The sequence below is a fragment of the Canis aureus genome, chromosome 6, assembly GCF_053574225.1.
Source record: "Canis aureus isolate CA01 chromosome 6, VMU_Caureus_v.1.0, whole genome shotgun sequence".
NCBI lineage: Eukaryota > Metazoa > Chordata > Mammalia > Carnivora > Canidae > Canis > Canis aureus.
The window spans coordinates 54,643,888-54,655,864 of record NC_135616.1 but is presented as its reverse complement, the minus strand read 5'-3'; the positions used below and the strand labels follow the sequence as shown (position 1 = coordinate 54,655,864).

The following is an 11,977-nucleotide window of genomic DNA, read 5'->3' as shown; positions in this document are numbered from 1 at the left end:
AAGTTCAAAGATTTTGTTAATTTGAGAGAGAGAGCATGTGAAAGAGAGAGGAGAGAGAGAGTAAGGGGTGGGCAGAGGGAGACACAGATTCCCCACTCAGCAGGGAGCCCCAAGCAGGGCTCAATCCCAGCCCTGGGATCACGGCCTAAGCAGACTGTAGACACTTAACTGGCTGAACCACCCTGGTGCCCCTAGGCTAAAAATGTAATGTGATGTATTTATTTGCACAATTACAATAAAATATATCTACCATTTAGTCAAAGACTCACGGTTGCTGAAAAAAAAAAACTTAATAGATGGACAGAATATTTTGAAATAACTTCCTTTTTATTAATTAATTTCTTTTTTACATTGCAATGTTGTCAGTGTAGGTTCAATTTGTGAAAGGTGCAAAAGGTACCTAGTTAGCTGCGCTTCTATGTATCTCTTACTTGCAAGAGGAGTTCTTTGGGTTTTTCACTCCTCTTTGATCAATTGCAATTTCTACTAAATCTCAATTTCCCAAATTTTACTTATAATAGAATCCTTTGTAAAGGTATATAGCTTCCTAAACCCACCCTAGATACTCAGAATCAGAATCCTTAGGAGAAGGACTGGGAAATCTGTACTTAATGGATGACTTTTATTGTCAGATGAATTAGGAAACACTGTTCTAAAATATTCCTCTCAGGCGCCTGGGTGGTGCCATTGGCTCAGGTCATGATCCTAGGGTTCTGAGATTTAGCCATGCCTGTGGCTCCCTTCTCAGTGGAGAGCCTGCTTCACCCTCTCCCTCTGCCCCTCCCCCCTCATGATTTTTTTCTCTCTCTCTCTCTCTCTCTCTCTCTCGAATAAATAAAAAATTAAATAAATTAAAAAATAAAACATTCCTTTCTGAGCTCCTTGAGACACTATTTTCACAAGACTAGATAAAACATCTCCACTGTTTTGTACTAGCACAGAAAAACTTGGTAAACATTGTTTTTTCTGATCTCATTTAGTGTTTAAGCTGTACCACCACTTTTTTTTAAAACAAAAGATTTTATTTATTTATTCATGAGAGACACAGGGAGAGAGAGACAGGTAGAGACATAGGCAGAGGGAGAAGCAGGCTCCATGCAGGGAGCCTGATGCAGGACTTGATCCCAGGTTTCCAGGATCAGGCCCTGGGCTGAAGGCAGCTGAGCCACCCGGGCTGCCTGTACCACCACTCTTATTAACAACTTACATTCACATTTTAGGGTGAAAAAATTAAATTATATATATATATATATATATATATATATATATATATATATATATATATATATAGTTCTCTTCTGATTCCCTTGCCCCTACAAGGAAACTTTGTGATAGTAGAGTGTCATTTTGTCCTTTTACCTATGCTTCTCACAGACTTAAAATAGGTACATAATAAGTGTAAAATACGTATTTCTTGAGTTGAAATAAATCAAATTGCATATTAGTGACAAAGCAGGAAGCTGATAACTATGTTGGCTTAATTCATTTTGTTATTGCTTGGAGATCATTCTACTATCTTTTGCCCACCAAGACCCAACTAGTATCATCAAAGATTTCCCACTCAGCAAAGGTGAATGGAAGATACTAGAAAAGCTCCTCCCACAAGTCCTCTCTCCTTCATGTACTATATACCTTCTCTCCTGCTTTTTCCCGAAGCTCCCTATGTTGAGTATGTCTTGTCCTCTCACACCCAAGTAATAGTTTTATAGCTTTATTTACAAATATAGAATATCAGCTTCAGTGAGACAGGGACTCCCTCAGCAGAACTTTCTTGCCTTGGTCAGCATATTGATAAAATAAACAGTGGTTTCTAGGCTATAAGCTAATTCACCTCAGTGACAAAGGTGGCACCTTTCTCTAGTGGGAAAAGCAATTTGCAGCAAACTCTTGGTATCACTGCACCAAGGAATCTCTAGTCATCTGACATAGCTCTGGGCCAGAAAATCTGCAGCTCATCTGACCTTTTCAGCAATAACTGAGGGCAACTGACTTAGTTGCAGGAGAAAGTGTGACAATGGCTGTGGTAAATCGTATTTTCCAAAATTTCTCACCAAACTTATCCAGTTCTATATCCTCTTCTGGAAACTTGTCACCACCACCACTATCACTCATCAAAAGACAGAGTCTGTCTCTCCTCCCCTTGAAACTAGAGGGAGCTTGTGTGGCTTTGAGCTTTGTGTGAGCTTTGTGACTCCCTTGACAGATAGAATGTGTCAACAGTAAGGCTATGTGATTTCCAAGACTTAGTCATAAAAGATCATAAAAGGAGATACGAACTCTGATTGGATCTCTCTCTTTCTTAGACACTCAGTCTTTGAACACAGCCTCCATATTGTAAGGAAGCCCAGGTTACATGGAGAGGTCACATGTAGGTATTCTGACCAATAGCCTCAGTTTATATTCCAGTCAACTGCCAGCACCTCCTGCCAGTGGTAAGTGAATGAGCCTTCATATAATTGCAGCCTCTGGCTTAAATGGTTTGCCCCCAAACCATTTAATCTTCCAGCTGAGGGCTCTGACATTACTGAGCAAAGACAAATCATCCCCATGTGCCCTTCTTTATAACAGATCCATAGAATCCATACACATACTAAAGTATTGTTATACACCACAAAGTTTGGGGATAATTTTATCACATAGAAGATAATTAGAATAATGGCTAATTTGATAAAAGGAATAGAATATAAAGGCTACCTAATATACTGAACAAAGTATTAATCGTGGAAATTTGTCCCCACATTTCTGTGAGAAAAACAAAAATAATAATCTACTAGTCTGTTGTAAACACGAACTAGGAGAGATAATCCTGTCTTCCCACCAGAAGGTTTGTGAGCAGAACATCAATAGGAAATTGATGCAATAATTTTTAAAGTTTTGTTAAATATTATTTTTCTTATATTTTAAGATTTTATTTATTTATTTATTTATTTATTTATTTATTTGAGAGAGAGAGAGAGAGAGAGGGAAAGCACAGAGGGAGAGGGAGAGGAAGAAGCAGACTCCCTGCTGAGCAGAGAGCCCCAATGTGGGGCTTGATCCCAGGACCCTAAGATCATGACCTGAGTCAAAGGAAGACCCCTTTTTTTAAAGATTTTATTTATTCATGAGAGACAGAGAGAGAGAGAGAGAGGCAGAGACACAGGCAGAGGGAGAAGTAGGCTCCATGCAGGGAGCCCGACGTGGGACTCCATTCCAGGTCTCCAGGATAACACCCTAGGTTGGAGGTGGCGCTAAACCGCTGAGCCACCCGGGCTGCCCCAAAGGCAGACACTTAACTGACTGAGCCACCCAGGCACTCTTATGTATTATTTTTTAAAAGCTAGTGATAATTTGGAAAATACAAAGACCAAGGAAACAATAATTCCACTCTTCAAAGCCAACCACAGTGAATATCTTTCTGTATTTCTTTTCTTTCTCTAAGCATCTAGTTTTAAACATTATCAAGATTCCATTACTAAAAAAAAAAAAAAATAAAAAAAATAAAAAAATAAAAAAAAAAAAGATTCCATTACTGATGCATTTTAATCAAATATAGTCTTTTCATCCGCTACTTAGCTTACTTCCCTCTGTCAGAAGGGCCCTGTGCTTCTTTCCTGCCCAGCTGAAGCTCCTCCTCCTCTGTCTGGGAAGCCTTCCAGAACTACCCATCTCCCAGGACCACCCAACCCACAGAGACATCTACCTCAAAATCACAGCACTAATTGCCAACACTTCTTGCTGTATAATCACACATTGTCATGGCATTTTATGTATTTATCTTTTAATGTCTATATCATTCATATAATCTTTGCCATTATGCTTTATCTCCCTAACTAGATTGATTGCAACTTCAGGGCAGAGGCCAGTTTTTTAACCTTTTTTTTTTTTTTTAAAGATTTTATTTATTTATTCATAAGAGACACAGAGAGAGACAAGCAGAGACACAGGCCGAGGAAGAAGCAGGTTCCATGCAGGAAGCCCGATGCAGGACTCAATCCTGGGACTCAGGGATCATGCCCTGAACCAAAGGCAGACACTCAACCACTGAGCCACCCCAGGCATCCCTAACCTTTTTATTCCCTACACCATTTAATATATATGTAGCAGATATTAAGTATTTGTTGAAAGAAAAGAAGGAAAAAAAAGAAGGCTTATTTCTAATACTCTCAATATTTATTTCAAAATTCTTTCATCTCAAAACAACACAAGTTGTTAATTATCATAAATTGGACATGTGTGTGGCTATGAATATATATATATATGAATATCTTTCATATTTTATCTGGAAAAGGCTTTACAAGGTCTATAATTTTTTCTTTTATATTTCACAAATATGCCTTTATTATAGAAGCAAACTCAGGTATTCACAATCGATTTTTAATGCTCACATTTTATTTATAGAGTATATTATTACAACATTCTGAGAGTCTATGTGTACATGATTAGGCGATAAAGGCTCTTGGAGGTTTTGTTTGATGTATCAAAGGCTTCGATGTACAAACAAACTGGAGGATGAGATGCAGACTGTCTGAAACTGTTCTAACACCAAGTTAGAACTTTCAGGAAAAGGCTGGAGAAGGGAAGGGAGAAGAATATAAACCATTTAGTCTTTAGTTTTGGTCAAGGGCATACATAAGGAGCCCAAAGCAGCGCTTAGGAGGTTAAATGCAATTTAGGGAACATTGTGGCATTTTGGATATAAAAAGTATGTGTGTGGTGGCCTTTCCAAATTAAAAAGATGTTTTTTAAATATTGAACTGGAGTTTGGGAAGTCTCAGTGACTTCCCAGTAAAATGCAAGATTCTATAAGGCTGACAGTTGTAGGATGAAGGCCAAAGTGAAGAGACAGGAATGTAACCCAGCCATGTAAGAGGCCTAGTGGAAATGGGGTTCTGTAGGATATGTTATCAGTACCAGAAGGTGGTATTTTATTTCCATCACCTTACTTTATTATTCTCTCTGTATTTGTCATCTCAGCTTCCCCTCTCAGTCACGCTGTCTGCCTTTAGTTCCTTCACTAAAACACACATATACACACACACCACTTCTTCAAAGTCTGTCCAATTTTATCAAAAGCATCATATCTGGTTTCAGCTCCAGTGTGTTTTCCTGATGGAGATTAACCCCTTACCAATTATTGTAGCTGTGAGAGGAGAAGGGGAAGGATGGAGCAAACTGAGCTCCTTAACAGAAGCAAAAGAAAGATGGGCCTAGGCCTGGACCTCTAACGGACAGATGTGTTTTCTTGGCACAGGAGGCAGCCGAGCCACTGTGCGTGTGCCTGTTGTGGTTCAGGTGCAGGATGGTGCTTTCTAGAGAGTGGGAAGGGCAGTCAAGCTAAAGTCTGGAGGCATACCAAGAGAAAAGGAGGTTCTATTTCCCTTGAGAGAAGGCTATACATGTCAGAGGGTTGTAAGACAAGGCTAAAAAGGCAGTTCGAGGCCGATAACAGAAGGCCCTGACTGCCCCATCTGCTCCTCACACTACTCCTGCTCTCTCCTTGTCCAGGGACAGAACCTAGGAAGAGCTGTTTCTATTTCCTGCCAGGGAGGAGCCAATACAGATTCTTCGTCTAATCTTGAAAAAAAAGCACCTTGTGACTCTCTTACTCTCGAAGATCAGTAGAAAGGTTTCCTGTGCTGGAGGAGAGCTAATTTGCCTGACTAATGTACAGTTTCCTCCTAGAGAAGAAATTAGTCATCCGATAACCAGGAAACCCAAAGAACCTTCCTCTGAGGTCATCAGAATTCTCAGATATTCAAAAATAAAAATAAAAATAAATTTTTAAAAAGATATTATTTCTTCAATCTTAATATTCTCACAACATCAAAAATCTTCCAGATAAAACAATACAGGGAGATGGGGGTGGCAGGAGAATATGAGCAAGGGGTAAGGAGAGAGAAAGAAGAGAAGGAGGAGATGGAGGAGAGAGTAATGGAGGAACATGGCAAGTCCTGCTGCTTTGCTGTCATCATGCTGATCCCCATGAGGCCTCTTCTCTGTCCTCCCTCATGTTGCAAGAAAAACGATATTTGAACGGTTGACCTATGGTGAAGAAAGCCCAAACAACAGTGGAAGAGATCCTGTATCTTTCTCCTTCCTCATGGATTTTAATGACATCAATGAATGACAAAAATTCCTCATAAATTTTTAATATAACCTTTTTTTAAAAAAAGAAAAGAGGGATTTATTAAAAATATAAAAGCTAGAAGGTGAGTTGTGATAGGAGCAATGGGCTGATAAGTATATCACATCACAGGAAATAGGTCTAGTCCCAGCCTTCCTGTTGTAGTTGCTTAAGAAACTGAAAATGCATAATCAGGAAGCAGTCCCTGGGTTTGTCCTTTTGCATCAGAAATGACTGGGGAAAACGAGGGCTACAGAGAAATGGTCTTCCTTAGCACACTTACTTTGTTTTTAGTATGTTTGTTTGAACATCAGGGCACCATCAGAGACTTCATAAAAGGACAAACAAACACGATGCAATCATGCTCCTGAGGTCTGTAGGCTTACAAAATAAAATGCAAGATCAGGTATTTCAACTCCTGCAAATTGTCATTTATCAAGAGACAAATGGAATAAAAATGATGCATTCTAAAGATAGTGATGTCCTCAGGAAAGGTCTAGACAAAAGTGAAATTAGCCTTATTATTAGGGTGACATATTTAGGGATAATTGATATTTGTTCTTTAATAATCCACTTGATTATTTTAATTTTAGGTAAAAAAACACATCCTGTGTTTCCCTAAGAGAACCTTTATATTTGCCAAAAGGGCATTTCATGTGAAGTTGGTAAATAGTGTATTGATTGGGACAGACTGTACAGCAGTACTTCTTATCTTTAGGTCCCACAGTGGTGCATGACTTTCTGATATTGCTAGTGTGACACTGCTCCTGCCAAGACACTGATGTCTTTCAACACATGCCATATAGGGTTTTTGATGAAATTCCATGAGCTGGGGGATAGCCCATACCTATATTCTCTGTAATTCAAATCTGCTGTGTTCACCTTTCACACCTTTCTGTAAGCTTGTTTACACTGTAAAAAGTGAACACACACACACATAAAAGACATGAGTTTTATACCATGCCATGACTCATGACTACTCAAATTACAGGTTGCTCTATTCTCTATCATTTCTATACAACTGCTTATTATTTGTTTATAAAATTAATTAGCAAAGAAGAATGTTTTTCTTCTCACTTTCATTGGTATTTAACATCTAAGTGTTGATAAGTCTCATTGACTCTGATAAAATAGAGACAAGTGTCAATAGAAGGAGCACAATTCAAGGACCCTAGACTACAATGCCAGAAACCCTAGCTCCTCACTCAACACTTATGAGGCCTTAGGTAAGACTCTTCATTTCTTCAAGTGTCTATAAAATGAGAACAGTCAGACTTTTATGGAGGAGAAGCAGGAATCAAATTAGGTAATAGGAGCATCCAGCAAAGTGTCTGACACAGGGCAGTCACTCATGAATATTAGTTGAATCTGATTCTGAACCAGTGGGTGGAAGAGAACACAAAATACTTGAAAAACATCCATTAAGACTATTTTTAATCCTAAAAGCAGTTGTTAGTTGAAGAACATGTTTTCTGTGTTTCCTTATTAATCTGGAGGTTACTAGTAAAGTCTCTTCTATTTTCTTAACAATAGACCAATGAATTGAGTTTTTTTCCAATACATCTTTTTGGCATTCCAGGCTAAGGACTGCATACAATAAATCAGACATAAGCATTATTCTTTAAGTCCATGATGCCTTCCTCCATGTTTGTATATTTCCAGGAACTCTGCCTGTGTGATCATCCTTGTCTCCTGCTTTATTTCTAAGCATTCAATAACTACTTTCATAAATTCCTTTCATTAATGAGAAAAAAATCCTTAAGCTGTGTGAAATATGCTAATTCCTTTAAACTATTTAAAGTCAAGAGATACAAATTGGACATATGATGTCTATATTCTAGTGTCTAATTGTCCATATTCTCCGAGCCAGAAAGGAAGCAAGCCCTCATTTTCAATGAACCATGGAAGATGAAATGATAGCTCAGAGGCTGTCAGCCGACCAAGTGGAGTGCAAGTTTCAAGTTCCCCTTCCTCAGCTCACTCACTCTGACTCTGCAGGTGAGGCTCTCTGAGATCACCATGAATAATCCAGGTGAAGACAAGCCTGAAGCAAGCACAGTCTTGCTGCTCCAAGATAAATTTGTCATGAGTATTTCCTTGCTACTTTATCTGACGAAGGGAAGCTGCCCCTTGAGGAAGCACCTAGAACACTCCTAGCCATATATTGCTATTTGTCTACAAAAAATAAAATTGGAGACTAGCAATAATTACAACAAAAAACAAATCTAATTCTTTTCTTTTAAGATTTTATTTATCTATTCATGAGAGACACACACACATAGAGGCAGAGACACAGGCAGAGGGAAAAGTCCATGCAGGGACCCCGCCGTGGCACTCGATCCCCGGTCTCCAGGATCACTCCCTGGGCTGAAGGCGGCACTAAACCACTGAGCCATCCAGGCATCCCTCTCTATAGTCTCTTTTCTAATGCCTCTATCCTTCACTCTCCCATCAGTAAAAGAACTGATTCCATGTATATAGATTTTTATTATTTGTTTCTGACCATCAGCCCTTCTTTCTTCTGAAATAGCTTCCCTTCTTTTTCAGAGTCTGAAATACCCCACCTTCACCTGGCTCCAAGTGGGAACTGACCTCACCCTCCTGGTGAGTGCTTAGTCCCATGTGTGGACACATGACCCGATTGTAGCTTTCTGAACATTTCTTGGGATCTGTAAACTGGAGTTGGGGAGAAGTGGCTTTTTCTTTTCCTAGTAGAGAAGGGATGCAGATTGGCATAGGGATTGCTTGTAGCCTGGAGTAGAAGCAAATGAAGTCAGTAGTAGACAAAAGCAGAGAAAAAAGAATGGAAAATCCTGCTGATGATCAAGCTTGCGGTTCCCATTTTCCCGAGGTGGTTCCATCCCTCTGTCTCCTGAGGTCAGGCTGTGTGAGACAAGGCAATCTTCTTTTACCTAAGTAGTTCAAGTTGGGTTTCTGACCCCTGAAATCAAAAGAATTTCAATTTACATGCCCTACCTATTCAGAGACAGCCTGAAGAATATAATTCCTCAGATGAAAGGAGCAATGTGAATGTTTGACATGATAGAGTACTGATGATTTTTTTCAGCATTATAATCCATTTCTTGAAAATAATTAGAAATGACGAGCAATGCTGTTTCTGACTCTATTTGACAGGGTGCATAACTCATAAGAGAAATAACAATATTGGTTAACAACTGACTTCCTCTGTGAAATCCAAGTTTTAAAGCAATTTTAAACAAAATTATTTCCTAATCACTGAACCCAGTGACTATTTTCTTCCTTCTCTTATGTCTTAAGTTAACTTATCCAGCTGTGTCTGTAGAACCCTTTCTGTTCCTTGGGAAACTTTATCTCATCATCTGCGAGTTTCCATGCATTAGACTCATTGTTTGTATCTTCAGCCTCTACCTCCAATGTTCCTTTCCCATCTACTTGCATGTATCCTTATATCTTCCTGTTTTATTTATTTTATTATTTTTTAAAAATTTAATTTATTTATTCATGACAGACAGAGAGAGAGAGAGAGAGGCAGAGACACAGGCAGAGAGAGAAGCAGGCTCCATGCAGGGAGTCCGATGCGGGACTTGATCCCTGGACCCCAGGATCATGCCCTGGGCCAAAGGCAAGACGCTCAACCGCTGAGCCACCCAGGCGTCCCTCTTCCCTGTTTTAATAAATTTCCCCTATCCACATTCTCCTAATGAGATACAGATAAAACGATTTCTTTCAAACAAACCTAGAGTAGGAAGCACAATAACCTGAACAGATCTAAGTTTGAATCTGAGCTTCATCAGTTTCAGATTATCAGTATGTGATGTAGTAAATTTATGTGGGTAAATTACTGTCCAGTCAGTGTCACAATTTTCTCATGGGTAAAAAAGGGATTATAATAGTACCTACTTAATAGGATCTGTGCAAGGAGGTAAGACATGCCAGCTGTTTAGTGGAATTCAAAATGCACAGCTACACTCTCCGATAAACACTGGTTATCAACATTATTATTACTTGATCTCCCAATTCTTCCCAGGCTGCTTTTTTCCTTTAACATCTTGCCCCTTGTCTTTTCTCCTCTCAGTCTCCACTGCCTACCAATTCTAATCCCCGAACCCAGCTCTTCTCAGCTGCCGCAGACCTCTCTCCAACATTTGGCCTCCTGATTCACCATCTTCTGTTTGAATCTCACTCCTCCTTTGGCTTTTTTTTGGCTCTCCTCCTAGATCTTAGATACTTCTTCATCTCCTGGCCAGCTCCATTTTCTTCTTCAGTGGAAGCTTTACTGCAATTTTTCAAGGGTTCTCTTCTTCAGTGAAGAGCAGGGCCATGTTGAAACTGGATCCAGAACCCAAGTATTGAAGGTGTATGTTGGGTAGGGAGAGGTTTTTTGGATCACAGGTTTCTCACCAAGGTGGGCAGTAGTGCCCAAAGATATAGTGGAGCAAAGTGCTAAAAGGGGCTGTAAAAGTAGGTGACAGACAAGTCCATTCATCCATTCAATATTAAATATCACCAGATTTAGTCTTGGCCAAATTATAACTAGACACTATAAAAGAAGATTTAAACAAACTTAATAACTCACTGATCAAGAACTTGAGATCTATCCAGAAGTTAGCTTTTAAAATCTTTTATTTAGATTACCTCACCCTGCTTAGTAACATAATTGCTGCAAAGTGAATGCCTAGCTTATTTGTTGAGTCCATCCCCCATTTGGTGATGTTATCTCTGTCCCATTACAAATCCCCCCTGAAGTTGCCCGTCCATTTCTGTTATTTTCCAGTGTTCTATCTATAATTTTATTTCTTTTCTATGTCTTACTGAAACCTTGATTATCCTTAGAACCTCACATCTGACAAAGATTGGGAATGAAATCCAAGACATCTGCTAAGAGGGCAAGGAGCTCCATTATTCTGGAGGATCTATTGTTTCACTTTATAGGAAATGAAGCCTCATACATCTTGTCAAGTGATGGGAATAATTATTCAGCCTTTGTTTAAACATATCTTCTAAAGTTTCTGAATTAATCTTCATCCTGATACAATTAACTAATAAAGATCTCCCTCTATCATCTGTCTTGCGAGCTATTTCTCCTTGAAACTTCTACTAGGGGTCACTTCCCCTCTGCAATTTTCCTTGGGAGTAGGGACTATGCCTTTTCCATCTTTGAAGCCAATGTCTTTCATGAGATAGACCCTTAATATACATGTTTGATGTTCTAGGCAGGAGCAGGGAAATATGCTATAGTGTTTCTTAAAAGCCTGCTTCTGTTGTAACAAAGTCTAGAGAACCACTGAGACTCATACTTAGTGGGACTGTGAGCCAGTGAAACCACATTGCCTACCTCTCTTTCCTTTCTCTTCACAGGGAGTCACCAGAGGAGAGCAATCTCCCTCATGTTGCTTCCCTTCCTCTGAATATACTCTCTGTGGTCGTGGGAGATGGGGACATCCCCTGGGTAAAGGGAAAGGATGGTATCTACATTGTCAATTCTCAATCTTATTTGGTCATCTCTACCACTTGGTGAAGTAGGTAGATTGGATAGAACCCCATTTCATAAACAAAAGAGTCTAGAACTTAAGGTCAAGAAAACTCCACCAGATTGTTTTCAGTGGCTATAAGCTCAGGCCTCCAGACCCCTATTCAACCACATGAAATTCCTACTGTCATAGATCTTTAGAGGTCAGTGTATAACAACAACAGCTATGTTTTCCCTTTCCAAATATGAAGGTACCTTCATAAATACTATCTGTTGTCAATACAGAAATAAACCATCAAGATTCTATGCCACCAACTCTACCAGTTTTTTTCAAGTAAATAGAAATGCTTACCTGATGCATTCATTCTGTATTTCAGTAATTGCTTTGTACTTTCTCTAAAATTTTAGGTGAATTTCTT

At 39.2% G+C, this 11,977-nt stretch overlaps 1 long non-coding RNA gene across 1 annotated transcript; it reads right to left on the bottom strand.

Moving 5' to 3' along the window:
* Positions 1–4,290: 4,290 nt before the first annotated feature.
* LOC144316151 (uncharacterized) lies at positions 4,291–11,776 on the bottom strand. The gene is made up of 3 exons (XR_013381983.1): positions 11,424–11,776; positions 6,390–6,487; positions 4,291–4,549 (listed from the first exon to the last, which is right to left on the bottom strand). It is a non-coding gene; the product is annotated as an uncharacterized LOC144316151 (long non-coding RNA).
* Positions 11,777–11,977: the final 201 nt, after the last annotated feature.